The 8884-nt window shown below is 45.8% G+C and overlaps 1 non-coding gene across 1 annotated transcript; it reads left to right on the forward strand.

Moving 5' to 3' along the window:
• Window positions 1–8081: 8081 nt before the first annotated feature.
• On the forward strand, window positions 8082–8188 carry LOC113456902. Its single transcript, XR_003377628.1, has one exon. It is a non-coding gene; the product is annotated as a U6 spliceosomal RNA (small nuclear RNA).
• The last annotated feature ends 696 nt before the right edge of the window (window positions 8189–8884 follow it).

The following is an 8884-nucleotide window of genomic DNA, read 5'->3' on the forward strand; positions in this document are numbered from 1 at the left end:
ATTCCTCATCTCCTTCCTCCACCTCCTTCTCCTTCCTCCTCTCCCTTGCCCTCCCCTTCTCCCCTTTCCCGTTTTTTTTTCCTTTCTTTGTTTTGGTTTGATTGTTTAAGATGGACTCTCACTGTGTAGCCCATACTGCTTAAAACTCACAGCTATCCTCCTGCTTCAGCCTCCTAGGTTCTGGGATTACCGGCATGCACCACCAAACCAGCTTCAGTTCCTCCTTGTGTAACTGGAAAAGTGAAATCTGTATCTCATAGTGTTTGGGGAAAGCCACAAGGTAATCCCAATCCATATAAAGTGCCCCCTCCCAAGACAGGGTTCTCTGTGGCTTTGGAGCCTGTCCTGGCACTTGCTCTGTAGACCAGGCTGGCCTCGAACTCACAGAGATCCGCCTGCCTCTGCCTCCCGAGTGCTGGGATTAAAGGCGTGTGCTACTACTACCACTGCCTGGCCATATGAAGTGCTTTTAAAACAGCTTGAGAAACTGGAGAGGGAAAAAAGAAAAGGAAAGGAAGGTGAAGGTTAGTACGAGAGATCAGTGAGAACCGGAAAGCTCTTGCTGAGTGTTCAAGCTCAGAGCTAGTGTTATCTAGAAAAAAATGAAACAGATGGACATATGCCAGCGCATAGGAGATTTATTATGAGATTTGGGGTACGTACATGTGTGCACACACACACACACACACATACACACACAATGAAATACCATTCAACCTTTAAAAAGTAAAGGCAAAGATATGGGGAATTTTCCAATATAAAGTGATACGGGTAAGTCTTTAGGTTGTTCCATTATACAAAATAAACAAGTCACAGTATGCGATTCTATTTATATGAAGTAGCTAAAATGGCCAACCTTGCAGAATCAAGTAGAATGTGCTTGGCAGTGTGAGTTATCAAAACTGAAAACCTCCCCAAGTCTGCTGTGCAATACTTTATCTATAGTCAACAATGCAATCCTCCTGCCTCAGCGGCTGAGCATATAATATAGATTACAGGGGGAGTGGCGCCATGCCTGGGCCAATCTTATTTGTTCTATTGGTAATAACTGACTGACGGTAGTAGGGCCGTGGGGGAAGGGTACGAAGAGTGAAACGAACTCTTGCAGGAGTGAGACCAAGCGAAGGGAGATGAGTGACATCTTGAAGGACACATCAGGTCTATCTGGGAAGAACATACCAAATGCTGGCTGAATGGGTGAAGCCTCTCATCTGTGCATGGAGATAAACACAAAATAAACAACAATCACCTGCATTAACATTTGAACAAATTTCGGCCTGCCGTACATGTTAGTGTGACCCATTTTATAGATGGAAACGTCTTGTTTGGGGTATAAGCTTGTAAATGAAAGGCTGAAGAATTTCGGGAGTGTATGCCGATGCCAGGGCTTACCACAAGATCTGAGTACGTGTTTTAATGTCTTCCGAGTGGATGGAAGCCTTTGCTTCTCTGTGGAGTCTATTTTACCCCCACCAGTGGTCCTCAAATATCTTCACATTCTCGTGAAGCACTGCCTCGCCTCTAACAGGTAAAGACAGGGCTGGCCTTTCTATGAAGGACCGAATGACCCTCTCAAGAGCTTCTCTCTCTCCTCAGCTGTGCAGAAAGAACACATATTATAAAGCTGGAGCTTAAAAGCTATGCTTGTGGAACAGGGGCCCCTACGAAAAGGAAAACGAGATAAGTAAGTTTAATGGAGTTTATCTGAGCAAAAGTGATCATGACCTGGGTAACTTTCAAAACTGGAAAAGGGGGGCTAGAGAGGTGGCCCAGTGACTAAGAGTCCTGGCTACTCTTGCAGAGGACCTGGCTTTGGTTTCCAACACTCACATGGCCACAAACATCTAGAACTCCAGTTCCCTGGGACTCAGTGCCCTCTTCTGGCCCCCAAGGGCACTGTGTGCATGTACACACACACACACACACCCCACCCACAGAGAACAGACAGCCGTGCAGACAAAACACCCATACATATAAAATGAATAAGTAAATATTTTTTAGAGTTGTAAGAAGTTCAAAGAGGGACTGAGTGTGGACAAAGGATTCAGAATTATTCTGAATTGGTGAGAGCTGTGAACCCACCTTCTTTGAATGTGGTTAATGGGGCCCTCATTGGGTCACCTGTCTGTTGTTTGACCGGCACATGCTGAGACTCGGGCTTTTGGTTCCTGTTGTTGGTCGGTTTTAGATGCTTTGTTTTGTTTCACTTTGAAGACAAGGGTCTCTTCACGTTAGGGTGGCTGGTCTCAAACTCCTGCCCTTAAAAGAGAGCTCTTTGGATCTCAGGCCTCCTAGTAGCTGGGACCATGGGCATGTACCAGTATACCCAGCCAAGACTTTTTGTGTTTTCAAAGCCAGTTACAGGAACTGCCTCAGAGTTAAGTCTTGTTTTGCTTGTGTAGAATTTCTAAATGCAGAGAGAAATTCAGACTAGTGGCCTCCTTATTTTCTTTAATATAACCTGCAAACACACATCCTTGTCCAAAAAAAAAAAACAAAAACCAAAAACAACAACAAGAACAACAACAAAAAACCCAAAGCCCAGCAGGATAGTAATCGTTTGTAGAACAGAGTTGCTTGTTTGTTCTGAGCTGGGAAGTTTCAAGAGCACATCAGCGATCAACTTCCCCATTTCAAAGAAAAGACAAGACTGGATTCCTCTGGGAAGTTGGATTAAATGCGATTTTCCCTGTCATTTCTGGTAAATGCGACATTACATTGTCAGAGGATGAAATGACAACAATTTGGCTTAATGATCTTAATTGGCTTTATTTTCCATTCAGGAATTGATCACAAGCTTTAGTCTGTAAAAACAGAACAAAGGGCTGGAAAAGAACAGAAACAAAACCTAAGTTGGATTAGCCGAGGGACAGTCGTTTTCCTGATAAGGTGACACTGGAGGGTGGGGATAGACTAACAAGAAAGCTGCTGATTGGTTAGCATCACGTCCTTCTGGAACCTCAGGTTTGGGTAAGGGGTTAAGCAAAGGAAATTTTGTTGTCACTTGAAACCGACCTGTTTGAGACATTTGGCTGTTGTCTCTGATTTCTCGACACTGATATTTTGAAAGGTTAGATAAACAACGTAGTTTTAACTTGGCGACGTGAAACATCAGCATAAGTCAGTCCATTTTGATTTTCATCCTGGTGTGTACAAGAGCTTATCCTAAAGCAATGATCCCGGGGACTTTGAGTCAGTAATATGTATGTATATGATATACATATGTTAGTTATTGTTCTTGTTCCTGTGACAGAAATACCAAACAAAGGCAACTCAAGGAGTTTGGGGCTCACAGTTTGGCGGTGAGGCCTTGGGAGCAGGACCACGAGGCAGCTGATCACGTTATGTTTGCAGTGAGGAAGCAGTGAACGCTGCTGTCCAACTCGCTCTCTCCCTTGTACTCAGTCCGCGACCGCAGCCTGTGGGATGGGACACTTCAGAGAAGAAAAAGTCTTTTCCTATGGTCGTGTGAAGCTGCGGGATTTTGACAGTGATCTAGAGAAGCCACGCCACCCTCCGGTACCTGCCGTCAGTGGTGGGAGGCCATGTAGGTAGTCCCTGCTCACCTGGACGGTGTCAGCCTGAGCCTAATGGAACAGATCAGTGGGAGATCCCATTGTTCTGGCTGTTTTTGTCAACTTGTCCCAAGCTAGAGTTCCTCAGGGGAAGAGAACTACGGTAGAGAAAATGTCTCCATGAGGCTGGCTCGTAATCAAGCCTGCGGAACATTTTCTTCAGTAGTGATGGATGTGGGAGATCTCAGCCCACTGTGGGCAGCGGTCCCGGGGTAGATAACAAAGCAGCTAGGCCAGCCATAAGGAGCAAGCCAGTAGGTGATGTTCCTTCAGTTACTGCCTCTGGATGCCTGGCTTGAGTTTCTGCCCTGACTCCCCTCAGTGATGGAGCATGTCCCGAGAGCTGAAAGAGCAAATAAACCCTCTCCTGCCCAAGCTCTTTGTGACCACGGTATTCATGACGGAAAAGAAACCCTGACTACCACACTTGTCCACAGGATGAGAAGATGTTAGAGGCCCAGGAGAAGATGTTTGCAAACTACAAATCCAAGGATGAACATGTAAAACACCAGAAGATCACAACTCCCATGCCTACAATATCTTAGAAAACAGATGAAAGACAGGGCAGGCATGTCACCGGGGAAGACATACAGATGGCGAATGAGCACGCAAGAATTTGTTCAACCTCATTAGCTGTTAGAGAAATGCAAAGTCAAGGCACTGAACTGGGAGTGTAGTCGTCGGGGGATCTGCTGGCCTAGCAGGTACCCCACCTCTGAGTTTGGTCCCCAGCACAGAAGAAAACAGGTGCAGTGCCCACTGCGTAGAAAGATCAGGAGTTCAAGGTCAGCCTGGGGCTGAGACCCGGTAGGGACAGGAAATGCTAAGGACGTGGAGACAGGGGCTCAGGCAGGCTTTGCTGACAGCAGTGGAAAACGGTAAGGCGTGCTCAGGAAATGGCTGCTCTCCAGAAAAGCCTGGTGGCTTCTTCTTAAGAAACTAAGCATGCAACTGTCCTGTGGCCCAGACATGGTGACCTTGGACATTTATCACAGAGAAATGGAAGTGTAGGATCGGGCAAAAACCTGCATAAGTCTGACCAATGCTAATCATGGACGAACATCTATCTGATCAATGTTAATTCTTTAACATAAGATTGGGAAAATTGCCTTTAGACTGACTTTAAACCTTAAGTGCTGGATTTTATGCAAAGAAACCTCTCAGGCTTAGGGAAAGGCACACAAAGGCGTGTCTCTGAGCTGTGCATGTCACCTGACAGGCCAGCAAGCATGGAAGGCAGATGGCAGCCCCTACTATGGTCTTCGGGAAGCGCAGCACAGACCAAGATAAACCAGGGGAGGTAATCAGAAAAGTAGCACACACAGCATTTTAGTCGGAGGAGCCGAAGCAGGAACTCCTGCTGGAAGTAGAGACGGACGATTGAACACCCACCCGCCTAGCGCTCATGAGCCCATGCGTTCTACTCCCAGAGCACAAAAAGCGAAACTGTTGTTGAGACAGTCAGCCCTGGCTAATCTGAAACTCACTCTGTAGACCAAGCTGGCCTCTGTGTAACCTGGTCACTCTGTAGACAGGGCCGGCTTATCATTCACAGAGATCTACCTACCTCTGCCTCCTGAGTGCTGGGATTAAAGGTTGGTGCTACCACAGCTGGCGAACCAAACGTTTTTAATGAGACACTAGTGGTTTTTCCTGCAGCCCAGGTCCCGATGAGGTCTGTGTTTGGAAATAAGAATCACCGGGGAAATGAATCGAGACAGCAGGTAGAGATTGAAATCGGGCCACAGGTCACCACTTGGAGATTTACTTTTTTTTTCTCCAGAGCTCAATGGTGCGAGTTTTCCCTCTTATAATTATGTATGTGTTATGACTATGTCTTTCCACCGATGTCCCTCATGATGGATATCATTTCTGAAGGAAGCAAACATAACCCACGAGAATTCTGAGTCTTGGCAGGCCTGGCCCCAGGGCACCCAGAATCCCATGTAAAGAGGGGGAGAACACTGGTGTCAGGAAGACTTTAAGATGAAGTGTTCTTTTCTCTCCACCGTGATTGGGCATCTAGTCAGCCATGTTCTTTATGTCTCTAGAGATAGGGACATACCTGCTATACGTATAGACAATACATGATATACATATGGACAATATGCAATATACATATAGACAATATGTATACATACGGCATATATCAGCTATGAGCACAGAGAAAGAGGTGGGTATTTTGAACCCTGTGTTTTTGCTGGCTATGGAATCTGAAGTCTCTGGCCTGGGCCAGCTGCACAGTTGGTTCTGTTGTAGACTAAAGTCCTATCTTACTCTGTGTAAGTATATGCTTGTTTCTGAGTTCTCTCCATAAAGGTTCTGGGACTGAAACATCATTTATTAGCTCTTCTGAGTCACTTTCTGATCCTTTTAGACTCCTGCACACCACTGGCCAGTAACACCTTCAATTTCCCTCAGTTGATCAGATTCCACTGCAAACCCCACCGCCACCATCAGCCAGCATTCGTATAAAGCTGTACTGTGTTGTTGTATGGGCACAACATTTCACTAGAGCTATGACAAAATTTTATTCACGTGGGGGTACGGCTGTGGCTAAAAACAGTTTCAACTCAAGTCAGCTGAAGAACTGTAAATTCAAAAACAAGTGTCTGCGCGCCCTCTCGTGGTCATCAGGGCACATTACTCCCCAACATCATTTTCCAGCACAAAAGACGTAAATTGGCTTACAGTTTGCTTGAATCTCTTTTTCAGTTTCTTCCAGAACCCTCCCATGTTGAGACAGGACATGCCATATAAGATAGAAGTTAATTAAAAGAAGTTTCTAGCATCCAAGATCAGGAAAAAGCAACGAATACTGAAGGCTGTGTAAGACGGAATGGACTCTGTTGGATACTAGAGATCAACAGCATCCTCGGCGGTTCCTGCCAGTCTGCCCAGGAAAACGTAAGTTCTAGCATCAGGCTTTCAGTCAGCACTGACAGAACCTGATTGCTTAATGATTTATGGCTTTATTACCCGGTGGTCTAGAGCAAGCCCCTCTGGTAAGACACTTCTTCAATCTGGTGACAAGTAACCAACCATCAGGAATGATATGATGCATTCCCTTCTGAATTCCTGGAGAAACACAAGATTTTTACTCTCGTGTATGTGTGTGTGTGTGTGTGTGTGTGTGTGTGTGTGTGTGTGTGTGTGTGTGTGTGCTGTTCACAGAGTAACAGGCAGATGGATTCGGATCAGACGGTTAAAGTTCCTTCCTGGGTTACTAATCAGTAGACATTTATGTGACCAGAATAAGGTTTCCCCAACTTGAACTTGAGCATTTCATTTCTTCAGGTCTTTCATTTCTACTTGACTTCCTGATTGGGAATGAGTTCTCCTTTATAGATCAGGACATAGTTTGGCTGTTGGCAGGTGGAGAAAGAGATCCCCTTGCTGGATCCTCAGCCCTGGGCACAGTTAGGTATACCTAAGTCCACTTGGCAGGTCCAGATCTTCTGAGTGAAGCTGCTCTTAGCCTAGAAGACACACAGAACATGACCCTAAAAGGATGCTGAGGTCCTGGAAGGATGCTGCTCTCCACCCATTCCCAGCTCCTGCAGGGATGCAGGGATGCTGCTCTCTACCCAGTCCCAGCTCCTGCAGGGATGCAGGAATGCTCTCCACACAGTCCCAGCATGACTACCAAGTCTAGGACTTACTTGTAAGAGAAAGCCACGATCTTGCTCTCTGTAGAACTACCACGGTCTCAAGAAGATGGAAGTTTATGGAAACATTGCAAGGTTCCATCGAGGCCAAAGGCCATTGGCCGTAAACCAGAGCTAGTGATCCTAAGAGCATGACGGACGTTGTTGCGTCAAGGAGTCTGTCTGGATGGCAGTTACAGACTCCCGTGGGGAGGTCAGATATTCCCTCGACATGGGGGGCACATGCGCAGTGGGTCAAGCCCTCGGGTCCCTGGCTTCTGCCACAGACCACACACAGAGCTCAGCGTGTCACTGTCGAAAATGCCGCCAAGTTCCCAGCCAACTCTCCGATTGTTGAGCAACCTATCTACAAGTTGAAAGAAACAAGCTAGCTTCTCCCGAGAAATAATTACATGGGAAGCTATCGCAGGCTCAATGTCTGTGTCCCTCCATATTTCCCACATTCATGGACTGAAGACCTAGCTCCTATTGTGACTGTCTGCAGAGGCAGGAAGTCGTTAAAATCCAATGAGATTGCTAGGGTGGTGCTCTGAATTCAAAGCATAATTTAAATAAAAAATTAATTCTTTATTAATACCCTTAGAACAGCGGTTCCCAATCTTCCTGGTGCTGCGACTGTTTAATACAGCTCCTCATGTTGTGGTGACCCCCAACGGTGAAATTATTTTGTCGCTACTTCATTATGGTAATTTTGCTACTGTTATGAATCATAATGTAAATATGTATAAATATCTGTTGTCTGATGGTCTTAGGTGACTCCTGTGAAAGGGTCCTTTGACCCCCAAAAGGTCACAACCCACAGTTTGAGAACCTCTGACTTGTAAGAATAGACACCAGAGTGCTGGCTTCAGCAGCACATATACTAAAATTGGAATGATACAGAGAAGATTAGCATTGCCTCCATGCAAGGATGACATGCAAATTCATGAAGTATTCCATATTTTTTAATAAATTTAAAAAAAAGAGAGAGAGACAAGAGAGCTCACTTATCTTCTCTCTTTCCACCACACGAGGACATCTGCAAGCCAGAAAAAGAACCCTGGCCAGGAAGCAGAGCAGCCTGAGCCCTATGCTCAGACTTCCCACGGCAGGAAACATACTTCTGATGTTCATGCTGTCGTGGATTCAGGCGGTGACATTTAGTACAGCAGGCTTCACAGGGCCCATGGACTCCATGTAAAAGCGCTGTACGGAAAGGGTGTAGGTGCTTTAAAGGGTCCGGTTTCCATCCACTCTCTTCCTACAACTGGTCTGCCTCAGGATGTGAGTGACGGGTGTCTGGGTTCCCTTTGCTCCAGGCCTTCCACATGCAGTCAGGAGAGACTCCCCATTTCCCACGAGCAAGGCACCTCCCTGCCCAGCTAAGAGGGTTACACTGTCCCCCGATGTTCTTTGAGATGTTCTGTAGACATTTAGACAAATTAGGACTCTCACCACTGAGTACAAATCCCTTGGCAACTTTGGTGTCTATGTTTTTGTTTTCAAATCAACAGAGAAGGAGAAATGATAACTGTATCCATAAGCAGGACAGTTTTAACTAGTATAATAAAAATTCTCATTTGCTCTAACCTTGACCAGAAAAGTAACTGTGAAGTCATTCCTATGCTTTTGGCTCTTTATTTTGGCTTTTCCCTTCCACGC

The sequence above is a fragment of the Microtus ochrogaster genome, chromosome 16 (assembly GCF_000317375.1).
Source record: "Microtus ochrogaster isolate Prairie Vole_2 chromosome 16, MicOch1.0, whole genome shotgun sequence".
Classification (NCBI taxonomy): Eukaryota; Metazoa; Chordata; class Mammalia; order Rodentia; family Cricetidae; genus Microtus; species Microtus ochrogaster.